Source organism: Poecilia mexicana, unplaced genomic scaffold (assembly GCF_051168715.1).
Source record: "Poecilia mexicana isolate PSO_F unplaced genomic scaffold, ASM5116871v1 scaffold_6, whole genome shotgun sequence".
NCBI lineage: Eukaryota > Metazoa > Chordata > Actinopteri > Cyprinodontiformes > Poeciliidae > Poecilia > Poecilia mexicana.
Genome location: NW_028263375.1, coordinates 28,263,511 through 28,288,262, shown reverse-complemented (window position 1 = coordinate 28,288,262; position 24,752 = coordinate 28,263,511). Strand labels below are relative to the sequence as shown.

Sequence of the window (24,752 nt, the reverse complement as noted above, 5' to 3'; positions counted from 1 at the left end):
TTATAAAATGAAATATTGGTAAATCTGGCATAATACCGATGTTACTATCAGATATCAATCAATATCAGTCAAATTTTTCATATTTGAGCATCCCTAACAGTTGCTTTTTTGTAGTTTAGAAAACTAACCTGTAACAATAATAGCTCACTTTCTAAGTTAACCAGAAGAAAAGTTATAGAAAAATCTGAAATTATATTGAATGTAATAACAAAGAGGCAGGCTCACAAATATGCTTATAAAAAATGTCTACAATCCAGCTTTTAGTTTATGTATTCATCTTCAGTGAGTTTAATAGATTAATTAAACTCACCTTGCCACCTAACCTGTCACGCTTTGGGTTTGAAAATACGGGAAATGCCGCCTGGAGTGGGAGGAGAGGGCGAATGAACGAACGTAAGATGGGGTGGAGGGGAGGAAATAGACCAGCGGACTGACGAACCGTTAGACCGGGGGACGAACACGGGGGGAAGCAATACGGGATATTTACGACACCTTCACTGGTCACACTCAGAAACTCATCTACCAGCCATGTACGATGCGCTCCGCCACCCGTTTCTTCAGACCGGGATATGAAATTTATTGTGCGGTTCGTCGGTAAAGCTACATTTACACGGTAAGCATCAGCTACTCAGCCGCCCGCCCTGTTCAGGCTATCCGCTCACCTCAGCGCTCTTCCCGCCGTTCGCTTTCAACCAGCAGCCCCGGAGGAGAAATGCTGCCGTACTCCAGGCATCCCCCAGTCATTTTAAGGATGCTTATTGGTTCCCCAAAAACGATAAAAAGTCGGGCATTATCATCAATCAATAAAATCCCCACGGGCCAATCTTGAAGATTGGACTTTATGCCGCTGAGACTTGGCTTTTGTCAACAACTCAGAGGCGGAAGTGAGAGCTCCGCGCAACGCAAATGAAGTCCCGGCCGGAACACGGTGCGCTAACTAATAAAACATAAATTAACGAAGCTTCGAGGCAGGTAAATTTTCCTCGAGGAATTTTAGTAATCGAGGTACTCGAATCATTCGAGGAATCGTTTCAGCCCTACAAACGACTACAAATGGCATTATTCTCCTCTCTGCCCTGTTGTCCTCCTTTCCAGTAATACCAGAAAGGCTCAGGCGGTGCAACACCTGTGACCAGACACTTCCTCATGCATAATTTCTGCTCCCTAATAAATGTGGAATTTTTTGGGACCAGATCAAAGCGAAGAAAGTCTGGCTTTAATAAAGACTTGTGCGGAAAAATAATGGAACGTGTCACCACACAAACGTAAAGACCGCAAACCGTCCTGATCCGGGAGTTTGTGACGTCTGCCGAACAAATTATTTACGACAGGAGCACGGCGGGCCTGAGTGCACACACGGCAGGTAAAACTGATTGCTCAACCTGAGCCATTCCTCTCTGCAGGGCCTCCATTATGGCTCCGGGTCAACCTCCTGGCATGCCTTGCAATGAAATTAGGTCAGCAGCTACTGCAAAGGATCCGTTTGATGGAGCACACACATGTTGATGGTGTGTAAAAACATATGAAAAGAGGCCTTTTGCTATAGAGGTGGACATTTATTGTATATCGTGATAAATTTCTCATCATGAAAGAATTTTGAGTAATTTTTGCCGCGATAATTTTCAATGAATGATTAAAAACATCCAAACCTGTTTGTGTTGATTGGTTGTTCAATGAGAACACGAGAAAATATAATCAAATGAAGTTGCTGTGTAAAGTTTAGTGGTGCAAAACACACTTCTTTATGTGACTGGTGTCCTAAAGAAGTGTATTCCAAAAGGATATGCTTTTCAACAGAGTTAAGTTAATTTGTATTGCACGTTTCAGCAAGAAGGCAGTTGAAAGTGCTTTAAATCCAGACATCAAATATGGAACAAGCAATAAACATCACATTTTGTCAAATGCCATCAAAATCATCAGAACACACTGTTTGACTTTAGGACATTGTTGCAGTAATCATATTGATTAATGATTACTGATCGGTATGACATTCAGATGATTACAGCTAAACACGTAGATCTTGACAAGACATCAGTCCTTTAATCCTGGAAATGTTCTTCAGGAGACAGAAGGCTGACTTTGTAATTGCCTTTATGTGTCTCTGAAGGTTCATGGTCGTTTTTTATGGCTTATCTGGGAAATGGAAGGAAAATGATTGCAAATATGTTGATCAACATTTCACTTATAATCAAAAACTCTACACAGGTGAGCATTGATTCAAAGGAAATCAGCATTTCAGCTGTTTTGCAGTTTTCTGGAAGTTGGTTTGTAGTATTTGTGTCCGTGGGGCTATCACTGCTGTGTCCTGACGTCAAACCTCAAATATAAGTAATAAACATTTATTGTCGTCATTTTTATACTTATCACATTAGTATCACAAAATATAGCAATAAAACTCTAAGTCCACGTCACCCAATGCCGCTGAAGTCAGCGCAAAACGATTTTGAAATGAAAAGATCTGCAATGATTTAAAGTGGACACCGGTCATCACACAGAGAAAGACAAGACAGTAAAAGGAAATGAAGGACGAAAGGACAAGTAGGACGTCTTTGAAACGTTGAGGTGGCAGGAATGTGACAGTAAGTAGAAGTCATTCTGAATTTCATGGTGTGATCATTTGACAACAACCATTTAACATCCATTGAAGAGCTTTAAAAGGACTTGACTTTTTTTCTACACACCCCACACTTTCCTTTCCAGGCTTCTATTGTCCCTGATCACTACTTAACACAAGAAGAGTTAAGACTGGTCGTTATCATCTTACCCAATGCTCAATTTGTCTTCTGAACAAAGGCCGCCTTAAACTTACAAAGTGGTGAAATGACGACGAGAAGAGCCGGATCCTGCAGCAGAGCGGGAGGGAACAACCTCCTTCTGCAAAACTGGAGACACTAATTGTTTTATAATGCAGGGCTCTGCAGCCTGCAAGTCTCTTTAGGATTTCTATAGCGGCTTTCATCAAAAATAATCTCAAAATGAGCAAGAAAATAACATCACTAAAGGGCAATGTGCCCAAATTCAAGAGGAGAAAGGGTATTTTCTTTCTCTTGTGTTTAAAAAAACATGCAATAAAGACATTTTTAATGAACCTGGTTGTCTATACTAAAGTGTAAAGCAGAAAATACTATTCAGTAAGACAGAAGACAAAACAGGGTGACCTCAGGTGTAGCAGCATCTAGAACTGTTTAGTCCAAACCGTGACCTCTGACCTCAGCTGTTGATGCAGGCAAATACTTTTTGAAAAATCATTTAAAGGCACGGTTTTTAAAGACAAATTAAAATCTTTAAAACTGAAAATTTTAGGTACAACACAGTTTATTTTTCTTTCATTAGCCTTTATTTTTGCTTTCATTTTAATTTAATAGTTATTTAAATTCAACTTTCAGTAAGTTTGACTGCATTGTTCACAGATGTCCAGCGGACTGAGTTTGGCTTATTTTGCAAATAGTAATGGATAAAATTTCAGTCTAAAGATATGTAAAGCTGGCAGGAGAGGGCTTCTGGGTAGACAAAAACGCATTTTGCAATTTTTGGATTTTATTTGTAAAAAGATTTTTTAAAATTCAACACAATTTTAATTTAATTTCATATTATTTTTTGACAATCACAAGAAAATACTTGGGAGTTTTTGGTTGCACCATGTCATGACGTGAAACACTGCCGGGGTGTGAATATTTTATCTTCAGTGTTGGTGCTTTAAAGGTTTACACAGCTGCTTAATGTCTGCTTATTTCAAGGTGTATTCCACGATTCCATATTCCGTTTTCAAATTGCTAAACCTTTACAAAACCACACTTCAAAAAAAATCCAAACAATCCTATTAAGAGAATAATCCTGGCCTCTGACATGCATAAGCATTAATGTAGCTAAGACGGTGAGGAGGATGAAGGCGTGGTGAAAGTGTGAAGACTTGACGAGAGGCAACAGATGGAAACAAGAGGCTCTGGGGACGAATCCTGTCAAAACGAATCAAGAATCCTGAGGGAGGATTGAAGTCCTTCATCTGACGGGGAGAATTAGAGGGTACATTATGTATTTTCAAGGCAAATAGCGTCATTTTAATTGACAACTAAGTAATTGTTACCTTCAGTTGTTAAAAAAACTGTATATATCAAAAACAACTTAACAGAAATTTAGCCGATATCAAAGCCATATCCGACACCTTGAAATTGGCCTCTGTCTCTTTAAGAACCTCCTGTCTTTTTGGACGCTCCCCCTTCAGCTCGTCTTTGGACCAACTCTGAGCCGTTTACAATCGTTTTTAGCAATGCTGCAGACTTGCAGTTCCACCAGGTGTTTGCTAATTGCTGCTGCCGCTAGTCTAGAGGAGCTGTGCAGAGGAGGCGTGGCCTGTGGAGTCAAAGCGCCATGGCTGAACGGTTGCCACGGGAGATTTAAGGGTTTCTCAAACATGCATGAATAAGTCAAATGCTTTGGTTTTGGTGACAACATGATAGAAAGCTCAAAAAAGTCGACTTTAATAACCACACACTAAAGAATCCTGACCATATAAAGAGTCTACATATGTCTGGCGAAAAAAGTCCAGTACATCCATTGTAAGACTGGAGGAATTTCTACATCCTGTGCTTAGTATTATTGTTGTCTGGGCCTTAATCCAACCTGAGGCAGACTTCATGTTTGTGAAAGGAGAGAAGGGGAGAGGGGGTGCAAACATTACAGTGATGAAATGTTCAGACCTCCCCTCTATCTCCCCGAACCTCCTCAAGACGTCTGAGTTTTTACCAGTCCAGCTCACAGCCTTACAAGCTCTCAAGGTGGAATGGCACGACAAGTTCAGCGACCGCCTCTTATGGTGTTTTCACACCTGGCACTCCTTTAGACTTTGTTCGATTAAGAACCAAAATTTAAACATTTCGTACATCTTCAGCTGCTGCGGTTCACTTTCACACTGCACTGTGTAAAACGAGTCAAACCCTTTGAAACGCACGTTCACATCCAGCCTGTGGTGGTGCTGCACCAAGAACCACCGAAGGAAATGACATGGAAACCTCAGAAGAAGGCATGAGTGTGACTTCCTTCTTCACAAAATGCAAACAAAAATGGAGTAGTGTCAAATTTTAGCAGTTGTAGGATTTTTATTTTTGTCAAGGACTAAACACAGTGAGTCATTTCCCTTACTAGTAATACATACACACATTTGTTTTGGTTGTATTCATTTATTTGTAGGTGGACCAGAGTTCGCCTTTATTGTCTGCTTCAGAGATCGATTACACGTTCACACCTCCACAAATGAACAGGACATCTTTCTAGGCAAACAAACTTGAGTTTGATTAAAGTGGACTAAACAGGGCTGCTGTGAACGTACCCTAAGAGAATTGAAGAAGAATGACATGTTTCATTGGGTCAAATCGATCACCTGGTTAAGTTGTAGTAGAGTCACTAAGACCTTGAGAGATGCCTAAACTGTTTCCCCCCATCTACTGCCGTAGCAAGTATTTAAGAGAAAATCCAGCATAAATGGGGCTCACACCGTCTTTCCACCCTGCTATTCGTAGTAGAAGTCTATCTCACTTCTCATTTTCACCACATCGGCGCAGCTCCCCATCACCCTGGAATCCAAGAGGAAATGAGCCTCCAATTAGAGAAAGAGGAAGATGATTTCTAGGTCCGCTTTTTATTATGGCGAAACATGAAACCGTAGGAGACAAAGGGAGAAACGCCGCAGTGTGGTCACTTTCACTTCCACCTCAGGCTTCTCAGCTGCAAGCCGTTCTCTGCCATCATTTCACATCCTTCAGTCTGCAAACACATGCAGAGCAGCATCTACTTAAACATCTCCACCTTCCTGTGCGTTAAATATTAAAACCTCGGAAACCCGAGAGCCTGAACCCACAGGATGAGATGCAGCGTCACCTGAAGGATCTCTGGACATTCTGTCCAAGGACGGAGCAAGCAGAGACGTTTCAGGGACCGTTTCAAATGAATTGAGGTGATAAACCAGCTCTAAGGGCTACTACATAGCTTCATTGATTCTCCATTATGGCACGAGGAGCTTAGCAACGCCTTCAGGTCCAAGCAAGACCAGCAGAGGACAATGATCAATACTCTGCAAATTACCAACCGGCACGACTTCACCCGAAAAGATCTTCTTCATAAAACCCGACTCCAAATACAGAGAAACAAAGTGATCCTGGAACAAGCTAAACGGGATGAGAAGTAATCATGCTCCAGACAGACAGACCAGTGATCCTGAAAAGCTTTTCCCCAGGACACAGACTGCACCATCTCCGCTTCAACATGTTCACATTCAAACAATAAGTTTCAATTCACTGGAAACAAGTTCAAACTGAAAACGTCCTTGTTTGCTCGTGGTGGGGTTCAAATGAAGTTACAACAGAGTTTTTCTTTCTAAAACACAGGCCACCATTAGGAAACTACACCAAACAGAGCAACAGAAGCTAATATGTTGGGGTCTTTCTCTGTATAGAGTGTATCGAAGTTATGCTAAAGAGAACGCAGCTTGGGAAGCTGAAATACGGAGAAGCAGTGCTGCGTGACACGCTGGCGCTAGGAAAGCAGACAATCCAGTAGCACTAATTATTTTTCACTGGTGCTGATTGGCTGTATCCTCAAGAGTAAAACTTAAAAAGTCTCACTGCTAAGATGCTAACACCTTAGCATCTTGCAGATATTTTAGCATCTCAGTTCTACAATGGCGTCTGATGTAACATTGGAGTTTAAGGAGGGAACACGTAGAAAACTCTGATTAGTGTTGTGGATCTTACAAAGATTAGTGTTAACTACTGAAATATTTTATGAAAATTTAAGATTTCAATTGGTAAATTAATTTTAAAATTTGTTAAAGAAGCCACGAATATCTGGTTGGACTTCCACTGTCTGGCGTTTAGATTTTTCTTTTTCCATTGTCCACGCCTATAATTAAAGCATTTTTCTCAGTTTCGGAAATATTTTTTTAATAGCTTCTTTAGATTCACATTTACAATAATCTTTATTATTGTTGTTAAAAACGTAGAGCTCCAGACCTCAGCTCTCAACCAATGAAATGTTCATTCAGCAGGAAACAGAAACACTTCAAACACTATTTTTTTCCCCTCCTTCTGATTCCCAACAATTATCTAGACTCTCTGTGTGTTACCATGGCAACAGCCCTGGCTCAGTCATCCTCCTCTGCCCTCCGAGTCCAATCCTGCACAGATTAGATAGGGCCGTCAAACAGAAAGAGCTGAATCCTCCGAGGATTAGATCTCGGAAACAGAAACTGTGACAAACTCGCAGCTCAGCATCCAGACTGAAGTCGATCTTCCAAACGATGAAACCCAAGTTTACTTTTGTTTTGTTCATTCTTTTTGTCCGCCTGCTGACCATTTTCCCCTAATTTTTTTTGGGGGGGAAAAAAGGTTTTAAAATTGCTCTGCGGTCTCTCTTTGTGCTGCCCTTTTCATAACAACAAGCCACTGCGACCAGCAGCTATTCCTCATCAGGGTATTTTTTTTATATTTAGATGCATAATGACATTTTAAAGATCAGGAGAAGTCTGCAGCAGCGCCATGCCAACGCACAGGCCCTGAGGGAGGACATGAGCACTGTTCCAGTGTGTGTGTGTGTTAGTAGAGATATCAGTGACACTGGATTAGGTACACTTCATTTAGTACCAAGAATGCCTCCGCTAGACCAAACGCATGAAGAGGATGAGAGCCTGAGTGCCACGCGCCGAGAAACAAGACACGGACGCCGTTGTTGTTTCGGTTTTTACAAAACTTGAGCAAATCTGTTGTGTTGCTATTAATAAATCGTGCCTGCACGCAAGTGTGAAATTAATAGGAAGTCCGTTTGGCAGTGTGAAGCAGAAAAGAGGAGGGAAAAGCGACGTCGTATTCGGCGTGGGGAGACGCGGCATGAGAACATTTCTCAGCGAGACGAAGTCGGTGCAGTGTTTGCTTATCTGAGTGGTTTTATTTTCTGCACCAACCCTCTCTAAAGTAGAGTAACGGAGACATTGAGCTCTTTCAACTTCCTTTTAAGCTTCACCACAGAGTCTGACCGCATTCAACACACGCACACACACTCGATTCAGGTAAATACAGATCAGAGTGCGTCATTCTTCACGGTAGAGAGAGCTGTTAAAGACAGCAGACCGTCAAACCTGCTGCAGACCATAAAGATCAGTTTTTACCTTTGCAAACTGTGCATAAAGTTTTGAGTTTAAACATAATCAACACACGCTTACACACACATCTCAGAGGTATTAGACACAAACTCTGAAGAACATCAGCTTCATTTTTAGTTTTGTAAAGGAATCCACCGAACAACACTTCATAAGCCAACAAGTTTTTCAGATTTTGTCCCATTAGAGTGACAATTTCCAGTAATTATGATTCTGTGTGACAGAAGAACATTAAGTTGTGTGGAATTGTTGAATGGAAATGCAATGAAGCATAATTTAACATTTCTATAAACTGAATATGATGTAATACGACAACAGCAGCTGCAAGTCTGACTCTTCCCCTTACAGTCAGTTTGGACAGAGAGCGACTCAACCTCAATTTTCATGTCCCGCCACAGAACACTCAATCAGATTCAGGTCTGTACTTTGACTGGACCATTCCCCCACATGTGCGTATGCTTCCACCGAACCCTTTCCACTGCAGCTCTTTTTGTTAAAAATGATTAGCCAGCTTGGAGGTAAAACTTCACCCAACTCAAATCTTTTGCCACCAGCATGTTGTTTTTCTCCAGCTCATCATCATACTGTCTGACCAGCTTCCCTGCCCCTCATAAAGAGAAGTGTCTTAATGCTTGTTTCCCTGTGGGGACAGATCGTGTGTTCAGGGTGGCGTCCTCTGCTATAAAGGTCAGATTTGGTGGAGAGCCTGACTGATTGCTGTTTGCTTAACAGAATCTCCAGCGTTGCCATGGGCAACACATATTTCTTTACTTATTTTATGTTATATTAATTTACTAATCTGATAACTTGTGAAGGTAACTGGTTGTGCTGGATTTCATTTTGAGGTTTCAGATCAATGGGGGCTGAATATATATACGTGAGCTTTCATATGTAAATATATTTTCATATGAAGGCGTATGGATGAATAATTTTACTGTGCTTTATGATTAAATGGCTTTTTCAGGCATTACGGCTGGAGGGTCGTCTCCATCCGTCTAATTACCATCAAGTCAGATTAAACAGTTTATGCCTTCATCAAACCTAAACACATCAAACATCAGGAAAACAAAAGGGCCATCTAATCACAAACACACACACACAAACTCACACTCACACACGCACACACACACAGAGTCCACCAGGCGATCAGACAGACCCCATCTCCCCTCTCCACCCCCTGTTTCAGTTTGACTGCTCCCCCCCCCCCCCGATCCAGTTACCCCCTCCCCCTTCTCCCCCTCTCCCCCTCCATCCAGCCACTAAATCCACTTACAGGCCACTGTGCCACTGGCTGATTGTTTTCTCTCCGGCAGCAGATGCTCTGCCTCCTTTCTCCGTCCCCAGCACCTAATCAGCTGTCAGAGGGTGCACGGAGGTAACCGAAGGGGTCACGAAATGTAAATTTTAAATCCCCCCCCCGCCCCCCCGCCCCCTTCTCTGATGAACACGTTCAAAGCTTTCAGGTGCATCGCCACAAAAGCCTGGGAAGGAGAAGAGTTCACAGTAGAGATGTGCCGATCAGGTTTTTTCCTGCCGATACCGATACCGATCACCCATGAGGGCCGATACACTGATACCGATCACCGATACCGATCACATAATTATTATTATTTTATTTTTTTTTTATCATAAACACTACCGGTTACATTATGTGGAAAAAGGAACCATGAATTCACCTTAATTTAGACAAAAACTTGTTTTTAATAACTTTTTTCAAGAAGAAAACTAAACAAAACAGGCATTGTGCAAATTGTACTGCTATTGATAATACTATCTTTAACAGACTGATAACATATGAAGGCTCTGAAGAGGCTAAATAATGCAAAGAGCCAAAATAAAACCTCTCAACATTGCCAAAAAAATTCAAGTATAAAACTTAACATTCAAAGGCAAAAACAGGGTCCATTACAATAAACAATCCAGAGTTACTGAATGAAAACTTCCTGATAGCATGGCGGCTAGCTGATTACTGCTAGCTCTGGTTGGCTGTTTCTGACTGAGCGATGTAATTATGCAGAACAGGGAGGAGATCGATTTTTTTTTTAGAGATTATCTGTCTCATGTTAGGACAGCGAAAGTTTTAATATGTATGTAAAATGTTTTTTTGTTTTTTTTTAAGTTAGATGCTGCAGCTTTAAGCAGAGCTTCGGTGTGAGAGTCACTACCAGGTGGAGCAGAAGCGGCGCTCCGTCTGTGAAATATTACTACCTGTAGCGTAGCAGCGGTTCAACAGCGAGAGCAGAACCAGCGTCTTACATCGCAGCTCGAAGACTTAAATAATTTTCCAGGTTATTTGTTTAGCTTTCTGACCGTCATGCTAATCCGGGTGAGTGTTTGTAGCTGTGCGCTGCTTTACCTGCTATCTGATCCTCCGTATGTCTTTTTTACTGCAGTGAGCCTCGATGTAGCCAAACTCCGTCAAGTATGGCACTGTTTTTATGTCGTATTAGCTTCGTTGTGTTGATGCACTTTGACGTGCTTCAATTTTCCGCAGCAACACGCAGCTAACTTCCCCATTCACTCAGTGCGTTATAGTTGCACATCGCTTAAGATTTGTTGTTGCGCGTTTGCGCAGAGTGAAGGAAAGAGGAGACCAGCTGCACAGGCAGGATGCGAAATGAGAAGTAGGTGATCGGTATCGGTAAAAGAGACAATGATCGCCGATCACCGATCATGCACTTTTTCACGAAAATCGGCCCGATTATGATCGGTGACCGATCGATCGGCACACCTCTAGTTCACAGAGATGTCTTTGGGTTTTTGGCTGCGTTACCTCATGCTTTCTCAAAAGAAAAACACCGCACACAGACAGGAAGTCACTCACAGCCCCCAATTACAGCAGCTACACATGGTGGTTTTACGCCGCAGAATTAGTATTTAAAAAGACAGGACTGGCGTTGGCTTCAAATGATACAACACGCAAAGACCTTTAAGGCTCAGACGGTGAAACAGGGATGGAAAGGTTACATCCATCACGGTATTATGCAGGTACGGCTGCTAACATTTTCATTCATTCATGATATGCCAGAGAAAACACCATAAAATGCTAGGCATGCCGGGGAAAGCCTAGCGCGCCCTCTCACCTCCATTTTCAATTCTAGCTTAAGAAGCTAATTTGAGATGCTGGGGAAATAAAAAATTACAACGCATCGTTTTGAACACCGCCCTATTTTTACCAAGAATTTGCTTTCTATATTTTATCAACAGTGAAAAATCAGGTGATTGATGACAAGAGGGTAACATACAGGCTAAAACAGTCACAGCACCACCACAAAGCTAAAGCTAGCTATCCAGATTAAAAGTGCCAGCAGTCTGACAGCTATCAGCGTTTCTCCATCTTCAAGAAATGCCACTGATGGTTGGTGAGCTGACAGAACAAGGCGCTGATTCTTCCCCCTGGCTAACAGGCCGTCAAAGTGCCACAGAAACACAGGAGAGAGTCGGACAGAAACAGGAAGGCACTGAAGAAGAAGCCTGGTTGACGAGATCTTAGGTGGAGCCTCGGGTAAATTTTGAGAATATTATTAATGTTGTTAAAATCTCATGGACCAGTAATAATAATGATATCTTAGATGTATTGCTGATCCTGAAAAATTATATTGAAAAATTAAAACAGCTACTTTAATCTTTTAATATTTGTACCATCACAGTTTAATACACATTTAATTAAAGACCGTTCTTCTCTCTCGCTTTGTCCACCATTGTTACAAGAAAAAAGAAAAAAATCTCCCTTTTGACTCACAGTTAATCTCGGGATAATTTGGAGAATACATCAGATTTGTCCTTTAAATCCATGGAAAACATGAATGCGTTTGCAGAAGTTTTTGAATTTTCAACAGCCTGTATTGCATCACTGTGTTATATTCGGTCTTCGGAGGATACGGCCCTCGCATTTGGACGTACTCACAGTAAGACTCGAACACGAGAATAAGCAAGACGAACATTAGTTATCAGCACTGATGTCAAAACAAGTGATTTATCTTAAATGCTAAAAGGGATGAGATATGACCCAGAGTGTCAGCTCTTCTTGATGTGTGAATGCAGGTGTCATGACTCAAACCCCTTCATTAACACCCATGATGCCACAGCAGGCCAGCTTTCACACCCTGCTCCAGCTAAATGAAAACCCACAAGTCTACAACACACACACACACACTGTACTGCCGCTGTATCTACCCTCCACCCACTTTGTACACAAATACACATCCACGCCGTCTCTGCGGTGGGACTTTGGTTTTGCCGTGACAACAGCCAGTCACAATGGAGCTACTACGCTTCCATGAGCCAATCGCTCACCTGCCGTCGTCCGTCCCTGGCCAATGAGGTGGCGCTCCGCCGGCGGCTCGTTTTCCACGAGATGCTTTCTTTATTGTTCTGGATGAGTCTGTAGTGGAGCTGCTCATTATGCCGCGGAGCGTCTGCTGCCCGAGAGCTTTTCATTACAGGCACCGCTGTAAAGTGGACTCCCTGACGGATGGACTCCACGTCCCACCATCCATCTTCACCTGCCTCCGTCTTCAAGAGACGCCAAACAGATTCGATTACAACACTAATAAAGTCTTACATTTACGACCAGTCTGCTGAGCTGGCATGGATACGCTGCAAACGACGGTAAAATTACAAAAGAAAACAACAAGTAATCAAATCTGACAAACTACATCCAACCATGCAAAAAGACAAAAGTCAATACCTGACATTTTCAGCTCTACTGACTGCATTTAGGTCAAAAAGCAGCAAGAAAATGTGGTTCTTTCAGTAGATTTGTCGCTCCCTGCCAGCAGTCGTTTACATATGAAGCAGGAAGAAAACGAGAAACAACCATGACCCAGATGAAGATGCCACATTTCCTCAGGACAATGTGAAGACATCTCGCTGAAGCAACGGCACACACCTGAGCAGCGGTCCTCGCTTTCACAGAATCACAGCGACTGCAATGCCAACGATCTGAGACAAAGTCAGAAATGCCTCTTACCTGACGCCGTCTGCAGGTTCATAAACACCGGAGCGACTCTGCGAAGCTCATCGGCAGAGACCCTTATTGTTGCCAACTAGCTGCTTTTACTTACTGGGAGTGAGTAAGTGAGTGAATCTGCCTCCTAGCAACCGCTGCCTGACAGGGAAGGTCGAAGAGGTTACGTTGTCACAGGGACCACGAGTCTACACGAGAGCATGGTCTGCAGCTGAGTGAGGAAGAGGAGGGTAAGTGGCCAAGATCTGCATCATCCTCCCCCCACCTGATGACAGCTAAATGATTTATATTAAACACACAAATATCACTTTAAAAAAAAAAAGAAAACGTGAACTGGACGGTGATGAATAAACGACTCCTGCTGTTCTTTGTGTTTACGAGTCCAACGGGATGGAGGCGATTTAATTAAATATGTAATTTAGACAGGAAAGCCTCTTGCTAAGCTCACTGATTATCTTCCAAATTACATTAAAAGACCAAAAAACATTAAAGAGGCTTCGGAGAAAGCAACTACAGTCAAAAAGAACAAGAAAAAAAGATGGCTAGTCCACTTACGTCCGATTCTAGTACCAAAACACTGCTAACATCTAGACAAAAGCTTTCAGTAAACACTGTTATTTAAGTCTGGACCCCGATCAGTGACATCACATGAGGTCGGAGGACGGTCCTGAAACGTGGCCCAGGTCAGACATCCCATACAGAGCAGAAGAAAGTTGTTCCACATCTGAAGGTAGTCTGCTTTCTTTCGCTCTCCACTGCATTGACACCTCAACTTTCAAACATCCAAGGTCAGAAAAACTAATGCTAGTGCCAGATATCCAAGTGACCAATGAATGCTTAAAAACTGTGATGTCTTTTGACCTGATGCTGACCTCCAAGATCTACCCTTTACTATTACAAAAGCAGTGTTTTCGTTTGTTGTTCTGCGTCCAGTCGCTTCTGGTGAGGGAATGTTCTGAGAGGTCTATTGTCCGATCCACATGTCATATGACTGAGCTTCAGAATCGCCAAGCTCTACCTGCTATATTCGTATTGTGGTGTCCCAGTTTAGAGTTACACCCAAAAGTAGGACAGACTGCAGGACAGAGCAACTTTCAGACAACCTTGGCATAATGACAAAGCTTTTATAGTCGCCGGAGAGAGAGAGACAGAGAGAGAGAGAGACAGAGAGAGAGACAGAGAGAGAGAAAGATGGAGAGAGAGAGAGAGAGAACCGGGAGAGGCAGTGAGGCAAGAAAATGTGACTGAAATGTAATCTGGGACAGAAAGCTTCAAAAGTATCAATAAAAATTTATTTGAAGACAATGTTTTGCCAATATTCCAAAGATGGGGTTTAGCAATAAAAAAATCGAGGCCCTTAAATTTTTCCGAATCAATAGATTAGTCACCTGGCAAATGTTTAAAGATTTGATCCTTCATTGGTATTTATGACCGGGGATGCTGACAAATGTTAGACATTGTTCCAGATATCCAGTGACTGGAGCAAAGCTTTCTAAAACATCCTGAAGGTTAAGATGGACGACTGAATTTAGTCTGTTGCTTGATCAAGCTAAACGTGCCACACCCAAGTCCTCTGGTTGCAGACTGCTTTGTTCTGGCCCTGGTTGCTACCATCTCACACACACACAAACACACACACACACACCTACACACACATATACACACACATATACACACACACACACACACACACACACACACACACGCACACACACAGCCAACAGCATACTGCATCAGAGCAGTGGCAAACTGTAGGTCACATGCTCGCCTTGCCTGACTGTCGCACTGTGAAAGTATTCAAATTCCTCTTGGATGCTGCCAGCTCTCTTCAGCAGGACGTCATTTGGCCAAGACTCGACCGTTGCAGGCCTGCGGCCTCGGTCAATGTTTTTAAACCAGCTGAGCACTGAAATAGGAGACAAGCGCTTATTAAAGGAGCGTTTTCACTTTAAGAGGAGGGAGACTAAGGTGAAACAACAGTTCTTTGGTTGGAGATGATCTTAGAGCCCGGCTGATTCCGGCTGATGGCTGGAATCAAATTTCAGCTTCATCGACCTTCACCAGTTCACCAGTTGGTGCTAAACCCAAATATCTGACTTTTTTTTTTCCAGATCTGTGTATGCACTACCAGCTTGTCCAAGGAAGATTACTTAAATTTAGCTATTTTCGGCACCAGTGAGAGGCTTAGTGAGGAAGTTAACCCTCCTTCAGTTTTAAGAGACGGGGTAATTTGGACACAGCAAGCTTTTTACTTGCGGTCTGGCGGGTTCATGCTGACCCTACGTGCGCTTTGGTAAGTTTTTTTTGTGTGTGTGGTTTTAGGAACTGACGGTCTGATGGGACAAACCAGCACAATTCTCCACCTCCACCTCAACTCTTCCTGAGCATCATGCTAAATGACAAAGATATGTATAGTGACAGTTAAAAATGTTTTCTACAACTTAAGATCTTATGTCACAGACCTGATGGTAAGTCAGAGAGAGAAACTGACCTTTAGCAGATAACAGAAAGGATAAAGCAAAGTTGTACTATTTTACCCTCATGAAAATCCAATCAGTCATAGAACATGCTGAATTTGTATTAACACCCTTTAAAATCGCAGACTTAAAGTAAGAATCTTATCTCCAAATTTTAAAAAAGCACACAAAGAATGTTGCAAAGAATTAGCCATGCTAATTGCTAATGTAAGCTGCTAAGGCATTAATCATTCTCTCTTAAAAATAGTAGTAAAACCTTATTTGACAATCAATTTTTCTCTAACACACAGTGTGACGTCGACCAAGCTGTTACTATAAAAAGATAGTGAGGGTTTGCAGACGTCAGAGGACCTACAGTGTTTCTTACAGCTGGTTTACCCTCGCAGGAAGTTCTCACTGAGAAGCGTGGTTGGCTTCAGGGTAGAGCGGCCCAGCTGAGCTAGATCTGTCAATCTGAGCAACAACTCCATCAATCTGCCGCCAACGTAGTGAGACAAACAATGCAAACATCAGCAGACCGAGGGCCAACTCGCTCCAACCGAACCAACTCAGCAGTGTTCTAGGGAAGTTCAGGCTTCTAAACAGGCCACCATGTGCTACAGCTGACTGCAGGATCATCACATACTGAGACGTTGAACTGTTTGCACAATACATCCTCTCAACGCCCTGCAGTTGTTTTCTGTGGGCTCCTCAAACCAACATCCAGCTGCGACGGATCGTCACGGTTTGGCCGCTGGTTCCGTTCAGCTGTCCAGGTCTAATGAAGAGAAATTTTCTGTAAAACTTCACGTTTAGCAGATACCATACCATACCAACTTTATTTATAAAGCACTTTAAAACAACCACAGCTGATACAAAGTGCTGTACATCAAAACACAACATAACAATAAAAAAAAAACATAAAATAAAAACTTACAGTTTAAAAACAAAAACATACAATTTAAAACTAGATCCCGCTAGAGTTGAAAGCCAAGTAAAATAGATGGGTTTTAAGATGAGCTTTAAAAGAATTAAATAAAATACTTTAAATGCCTTCTAACTTGATCACTTCCCAGAAAGCCTCTTTCGCTCGCTGCAGAGTGAAGTTGGCTGTAACCTGGTGACCTTGAGGTTTTTAGGGATTCTGGGTGCTGATCAAAGGCACTTTAGTGGGACAAATGACTGCTCACTTGAGATGGGGGTCATGTGGATCATGTGGATGGGATCTTTCTTTACAAAACCACCCAGAAGAGGACGAACAGAGGGAGACAAACTGGAAAAGAGTGAGGGGGAACTCCAGTGGGATACAATAAGGGTCTTTTTGTGTCTTTTGGCCATCGTCACAATCACTTATCGTAAATCCTGCCGTTAATGGTCGGTGAAAAGCTGTGCGACGAGACAAGTACAATATCCCATCAAATCATCGTGAAATAAAAAGTTTTGACCAAACTTGTCAAGATTATTTGGCACAGGAAAGCGCCCCAAAAGCCAGAGTTATGACTCAAACCGCCTGCCGTCTCAGTTCACAGAGCAAAACTCTGCTGTGACCTACAGCAGTTTAGCTTTGAACGGCCTAGATAATCGACCTTTTTTGCAATCGACCATTTTTAGAGTCATGTTGAATGAATGAATTTTCAACATATTTTCCCAAAAAATAAAAATAAAAGGGTTTATACTGTGAATAAGGCATTTTGCCCAGGAGTCATAGTGACGTCAACACCCAGTTTCATCTGTTCTGATCCATATCAGGTTATTACGGTCCATGAAGAGTTCAGATCGTCTCAGGACTTGTTCCGTCCAGATCCGAGCCCCATCAACCAAAGAACTGCATCTGTTTTACTGCCCAACGCTTACTTTCTTTTCATGTTATTGACTTGGAAGTCAAAAATATCTTCCGGGTATGAATAATATGCAGAATCAAATGGGGAAAATAAAATGCAGAGATTGTTGACCGTCATGTCAAAGACACTACTAAAACATGAGCTACATCACTTCCAGATTCTGTACAAGATATTTTGATAGATTCAACAGATTTTGATTTCAGAATGTGCTAATTGAGTCACAAGTGTTGAAGGTTTTTACAGCCGCAATAATCATCCTGGTTAGGAAGTAAACAGCATACCGTTTCCTGTTAGTGCAAAAGAAATGATTAAATGTGCTTTGTGTAAACGCAAAAAGTAGGAACTTGATGAAGTGTCTGCATACCAAGCTGCAGTTAGAGCAGCAACTCCTGGCATGTCAGGCCAGGAAAGGACTGCTGCTGTTCTTAGTTAAACAACAACTGACAGAAACGGGAACGTTTGAAGTTTCTCAGTTTCGTGGACATTTTGTCAGGCGTCTGGCAGCAGAAATTTCTCATTTGCTACTCCATAGTAAATACATAAATTAACCAAGTTTCCTGTTCCTGAATTTCATTGTGTTGTTTTTGTAATAAAGGTACGATTTTACGGAGTGGACCCCAGGAAGAATAGTCTCTACTTTGGTAGAGACTAACGGGGATCCTTAAACAAATGGTGCTTGAAATGCGATATTAAATTACATACAGCATCCAAGTCGGTAGACTGATCTCCAGCTGCTCGCCCCCTTGCAAGAAATGCCATCGACAGCTTCGACTCTAAGCTCCCCAATAAAGCAAGGCCTGTTCAATTTGCGCCACAGAAGCATGCAGCCGTAGCACGAGGTTAAACGGGGACATTAAAGACAGGCAATAGATTCAGAAATTCAGAGAGAGAACACCCCTTTACCACCAGCTTCAAACAGCTGAAAGAATAAACGGCGGCGCGTGCCACAAAACGGATCTCGTTGGAATCAAAAGCCCGTAATAGTCTGGGCCCATCACACACGCTAGACTGAGCAAAGTCTTTTGTTGAAGGTGTGAACGGCATAAAGGATTTTAGGATCAATGCACAGCAGTGAAAGAGCAAAGAAAAAACATCTGTCTTTTTTTTTTGTTTTGTTTTCTGTGTTTCGGTTTCTGCGGCGAACTTCAAAAACGAACAATATTTCCAAGAGCGGATGCCAGATTTAGATCAGCACGACGGGAGCAAAACCAACAGAAACTTCATTTCTGAGGGAGTCTGAATGCAACACACTAAATTCTGTCTCTTGATTGGTCACTTTACAGTCTACAGTAAGGATTGGACCTAAATCTGCCCTTGTAACTAGAAAGGCCCACACAGAAGGCAGCTGAGTTTTACATCAAGATTTCTGCTTGGCGTCTCTAACCAGATGTTTGCAAAAGCACTAAAGTAGATCATACACACAAATCTATTCCACAGCTGCACCTACCTGTATTTCCCAAAGTAAAATAAATAAAGAAATAAATAAGCTGGACTTTTCAGTTTGGAACATTTTTGACCCAGATTTCTGTGTCAAATTTTGGCCTTTTACAATTTTGTACGGTAAAAACCCAATAAAAAACCCAAGTGTTTCTAGGTAACCTTATAAAAGTACTTTGCCATATGTGACTGAGGCCTTTAAGTGCTTAAGTGAATTTGTAACAAATTACTTTAAGTCTTTGTACAAAATGAATTTTAAAGGTCAACAGGACTGGAGTTGAAAAACAGCAGATGTGATACTAACTCACACTCAAGACCAGACACTTTTAGTGTCGATACAATTCATAAAAGTTTAAAAGAATCAGATTTTTTTTTTAAACACCCTGTTCAGAAATGTTTGTCTTCTTTTATCTCAACATCAACACATCAGCAAACATCATCTTGGTCTTTTTTTTTTCTAGTTGAGTGGCATAATGACAATGACAGCAGGGGGTCAAAGGTTTTCAATAATGGGTAGCACATACCCTGAAATACATTAAAAACCACCGATCACCACTGCAAATGTGAAATGTACATACATTTCTTTTTCTTTTTTTATATATATATATATATTTTTTTTTTTAAAATCTAGAACATGCTAGAAAACATGCGAGGCATTGATAGTAATTTATCCAAAATCAGAAATTCAACAAAAACAGAAAGCTTAGGGTTGGGCGAAACTAAATCCAGCCCCAAAAACAGCATTTCGATCCTTTAGGGAAAAATATAACTGACAGTTCTGACATTCCTCAGACAAACGTCAGCGATAACAATGGATACCCTGACGATTGCGCTCGCCTCATCCCAATCTTCTCATCTGCGGTGGGACAAAGATGGATGCTATTTAAGATCTCCCAAACACGCACCGACTCCACCGCCATTGTTGAAGTCTCTATAAATACACCTGCTCAGGAAGCACATCGCCACACTGACACGGTATGCGAAGCATCAACCTCGCGTCGTCTTACACGAAGATGTGGTTGTGGTTCCAGCAGCAAGTTGAAGCGACAACCGGAGTGGACATGATGGCAAGGACACAAGAAGCCAACTGGTCGATTGCAACAAAACGTTTCCTCAAGGTGGTCCCAAGACGTGAAAGAAAACTCTATTTAAATTCTGTCCAGGATCTTGGACTGGGGGCGTCACTGAGACAGAAGAAGGTGTTTCTTATCTTGACCACTTCCTTGAATCAAAATACTTTGTAGCAAGAGAGCGATAAGACACAGGCAATAGTATTTGAGTCAAGATCCCAGTGTCAAACTCAAGAAGTCAAGAGTCATCAAGCTTTGCTGTGTGTCCCTTGGCCAATCAGGTTTGAAGAGACAGTACTGAAAGATCTCAGCATTAGACATAAAGAACCTCCCATTGAATCACATTACAAGCACGCTCGTTTAGATTAAGTGATGGCGATTGTTGAGGACATTGGAGTACAGGGAAAGCTACTGTCAAGTTCAAGAAACCAGCTGAAGATTATCTGACTTTTGTGATTTGTTCTTCATCCTGCAGGAAGTATGCAGGGGCACACAGTGGCTCTAAAAGGATGGACATGGTCAACAACAATACTTGGGCAGGTTGCTGTCGACGTCTGCCAAGAAAACGTCACCCACACAAACCGGATAATGTTTCTCTCATACGCTGGTGTCCAATTTTGGCTCACCCGTCCAAACTGTAGCTTCAGCTTTCTTGTTCTTAGAAAACTGGTCTGGCAACTGGATGTGTTCAAGGTCCCGACATGTACGCATGCACACAGACGACGCGTCAAATGTCTTTCTTGTAACAAGGGTTTACTTGCACTGCTATTGGTTTTCTAACATCTCACACCAGATGAGGCATTCTCTCCTTACATGAAAAAGGGAACTTTGCCCATCTGAATGCTGCTCATAAGATATTTTCCCCAAGAAAAGGCTCTGTATGATGAAAACCTCCTTTTCGTTTTGCTCAACTCTGATTGCGATGACCACCGTAGCATTAATACTGCCTGTGTCTGGACTCAGCTCTCAAACAGTCACAGTGGGTGCTGCTCCTCTGTCGGGTCTAAAACTGAGCATCTCTGAGCTGAGGTTGAGCTTCTCCCCCTGCTCGTGAGTGCGCTCACTGGGGCAGCTGGAGCTGTCACAGAAATGTTTCCAGCTCCGCTCTCAAGGGCTTTGCCACTTACATAATAACCTGAATAAAATGTTAATGTCAGCAAGTTGGCGTCGCAGTACGGGTGTTCTCCAGTGATCGAGAATGAGATGGACAACTTGAGCGCCCGATCACAGAAGGCCTGAGAACAAGTCTCAGAATTTGAAAGGTAACGGACATGTGAGGGCTTTATCTCGTTGACGGGGAGCTGGTCATCTGGTATGAGGTCACATAAGCCTGCTTTGACAAGACGGTTTCTAAAAAACAACAATAAAAAAAATAATTTGAGCCCTAAACGAAGCCTAGCTAACTAAAGTCACATTAGCTGTGGTTGCCTTGCAGATGTAAACTCTTCAAAATGCATAGATCAAAAGAAAAGATTTTATCTTTTTTAATCTTTTTCAAAATGTCTTTCTCTTTCTCACTGTTTATTCAATGTCACATGCTGTTTTTATTGTAATTATGTAAAGCACTTTGAAATGCCTTGCTGCTGAAATGTGCTATACAAATAAAATTTGATTGATTGATTGATCAGATTAACCTTAACCCGACTGCTGCATCGCTACTTCATTTGTGAAGACGTTTGCATCCACCCACATCAGGCAAAGCATTATGACCACCTGCCTTAACAGTGTACTGTTCCCTCTTTTGCTGCCACTGCAGCTCTGACCCATTGAGGCGTGAACTCCACTAGATCCCTGAGGGTCTCATGTGGCATCTGGCACCAAGATGTTGGAGGCAGATCCAATAAGCCCTGCAGGTTGTAAGGTTGGGCTTCTACGAATCGGACTTGTTTGTCCAGCACATCCCACAGATGCTTGATTGGACTGAATACCTCAAACTTGTTTTCTGATAGCGTTCTCTCAACCAGGATTGACTTATTGAGGTTGCTTGCTTGTCTCTTGGATCAGACCAAAGGGGAGGGGTCGGCCTTCGTTCCTTTCGTGCATCAACAGACCTCGGCAGCTGGTGACCTTGTTGCTGACAGATACTGACCACTGCAGACTAGGAACTCCCTGTGAGAGCTGCAGTTTTGGAAATGCTCCGACTCTAGTATAACCCGTCAAAATCGAGTCAAACGATCACTTGCGGCTAACAAATCCTGAACGTAACTGACATTCACTCCTGATTTGTAAAGAGTTCTCTGTTGTCAGCTTGTTTGCTGGTTCTGCTTAAGCTAATTCATCGCTTGGCTGATGAAGGCAGCTGAAAATGAAGCCTTAGCAGTTTTGCTAGGGATTTGTTTTCCAGCAGCTGTCATCAGCAGCTCTACAGAGTCTGCTCAGCCTCCTCCACATCCGTGTATCAGCGCCGCTTTAAAAGAGGTGCATCTGAACGTCCTTGTGTCCAGCTATAAAAAGCAGCCAGGCCCCATCAGTCAGCAAGTGGGCTGATGGAAGCAGCAGCCTCGACGTCTGACACACACACACAGTGAAAGGTGGAGGAGGGTGGGGGGGGGTCCCAGGCAGCTCTCAGCCCTGCAAAGAGGGAAGTAAGCGGCACAAAAACAAAGCTCTGCAGCCTTTACGACGCCAGCAGCGCACATAATCATTCAGATCTCACTGCGACAATAAAGCCAGTAGGGCTGGCCCTGAATGGATCGAGCTCCACAGGATGTCACCATCACAGATCCATGGCAGCTCACAGCTGCTGCTGCTGCTGCTGCACTGTATCGGACTCCAGCACACACACACACTGCAACATCTGTGACTTACGCATTATGTAAGAAAAAAGCGTGACATTTTGTCTGTTAGGTGGCGGGGGACGCAGCGACGCTGAAGCTCACCACGTCAAACGAAGCCTGTCGGCGTCAAGCAGCCTCCCGCTGGGTCTCAACGGAGAGCAGGAGGCTGCAGCCGATGGACCGACTGACAGAGTGACAGCAGGCGGACCGCGGGACGTTTTCACATTCCGTCTCACTGACAGCACACACACACACACACACACCGCGAAGCTACGTGGAAACGAAGCCTTACCTCCTTCAGTCCGCGTCTCCCTAAACCTTCCTCTTTTCTGACGAGGAAGAGCAGGCGAGTCTCGCGCCTCCTGATCGACAGCTCGGGCTGCTTTCACCGCGGCGGAGGGAGGAGAAGAAGAAAAAAAAATAGGCTATCCTGCGGTACTATCCGCACCACGTCGTCTCTCCGGTGGCTCAGAGCTCCCGGTCTGCTGCGGATATCATCCAGCTTCTGTTTTCGTCCGTTCGGTGTGTTGTAGTCCTGGTTGTGTCCTCCTCCTCCTCCTCTTGCTGCTGCTGCTGCTCTCTGCTCCCTCTCTCCTTTTTTTTTTTTTCCTTCTTCTTCTTTCACGTCCACGATAGCTGTTAGTAGAGTCAATGCTCTCGCGACGCGCGTCCACGCGCAGCGCAGGGTGGGAGCTTTATGGCAGCAATACGTGTGGGTGGGTGTGATCGGGGAGGACCCTCCGGGTGGAATATGTATAATTGTTTCAAGTGGAACATTCACTCTGGACTACGTGTGATTCTCTTCTGCTCAGATTAAATATGTTGGATCTGATGGCACCCCTAGTCTCACACACACACACATACACACACCACATGGGTGAGGGGTGTGGCCAGTGACCACACACACACACACACACACACACACACACACACACACACACACACACACACACACCCTGCATGCAGGGTTACAGCTAACGATTATTTTAGCAGTCGATTACTCTGACGATTAACTGAGTAATTGGATAAAGAAAAATGGCAGATTCATTTAATCACCTATGCTTATTTTGTACAAAATTAAATATATATAAAAAACACAAGAAAACAAGTTATTTAATTCCTCTTTTAATGAGAAAAATAAACATTTTATCGCTTAGAACGCAATAACTTAGCATTTCTTTCTTGAATGCTTGATCATCTGTAGCAAAGGATGCATCTGCAGCTAAAATATAATTCCAAAGTCAACATGTAAAAAGCTCAGCTCTTTCTGCTTGACTCAACTTCAATGCAGCATAGAGCTGATCTGTTGATTATTATTTGGATTAACCGATTAATAATTGGATTGCAAAAGATGCCTAATAGGCATTATTTTATTTTATTTTATTTTTTATTTTACAGAATTTGAACCAGGTGAGCCTAAAACTGTGCCTCTAGAGGAGTTCTGGCTAAAACATATTTAGAGAAAAAGATGTTGTTTTGTTTGTTTGTTTGTTTGTTTGTTTGTTCTTAATTGGAAAAAATTTACAGTTTTGGCATAAAAGCTTGATAATTTGCTACTTGTAGCAATTCAATAACATGACACTATGACAGGGTTTCTTCTCCTTGCTTAAGATTGAGCTTACAGCTGCAGAAAAGCATCATTTTTTTTTATAGTTGACAAGGGTTAAAAGCATGACAAGTTACATTAGATGTAGTAATTGCAGCCTGGAACATAACAGCAAAGATAATTTCATTGAGTACATTTGTAATTTATCTTAAAATTTAGTAGCAATTTGAAGTTAAAATTTAAATAATCTCTAAATATTTCCAAAGAGACTCTCAGAAACTGTCAAAACTACTCAAAACAAGGCTAATTATTAAGTTGACTGGAAGTTTATAACTCTACAACATCATGTTGTGAGCGCAGGTCTCTTTGTCGCCCCCTGCCGGCCTGATGAGATAAAGCTGGGTCTCAGTTTACCTTTGCTTCTGATTCCGACTACCCTAAACATGGTATTTTTCATTTATCAACCCATTGTTTGAGTAAAAAGAAAGAGTTTAATGTATTTTTAAAACA

At 42.5% G+C, this 24,752-nt stretch overlaps 1 protein-coding gene across 2 annotated transcripts in view; it reads right to left on the bottom strand.

Annotated features, from left to right (window-relative positions):
• The window catches only part of LOC106924129 (unconventional myosin-IXAb-like), a 142,074-nt gene extending 118,443 nt beyond the window's left edge, over positions 1-23,631 (bottom strand). The window contains exon 1 of one of the 2 annotated variants that reach the window (XM_014997669.2): positions 22,989-23,631. The gene's annotated coding sequence lies outside the window, so the exon portion shown is untranslated. The remainder of the gene's footprint in view (positions 1-22,988) is intronic. The other variant, XM_088006523.1, reaches the window with a different exon arrangement.
• Between the last annotated feature and the right edge of the window lie 1,121 nt (positions 23,632-24,752).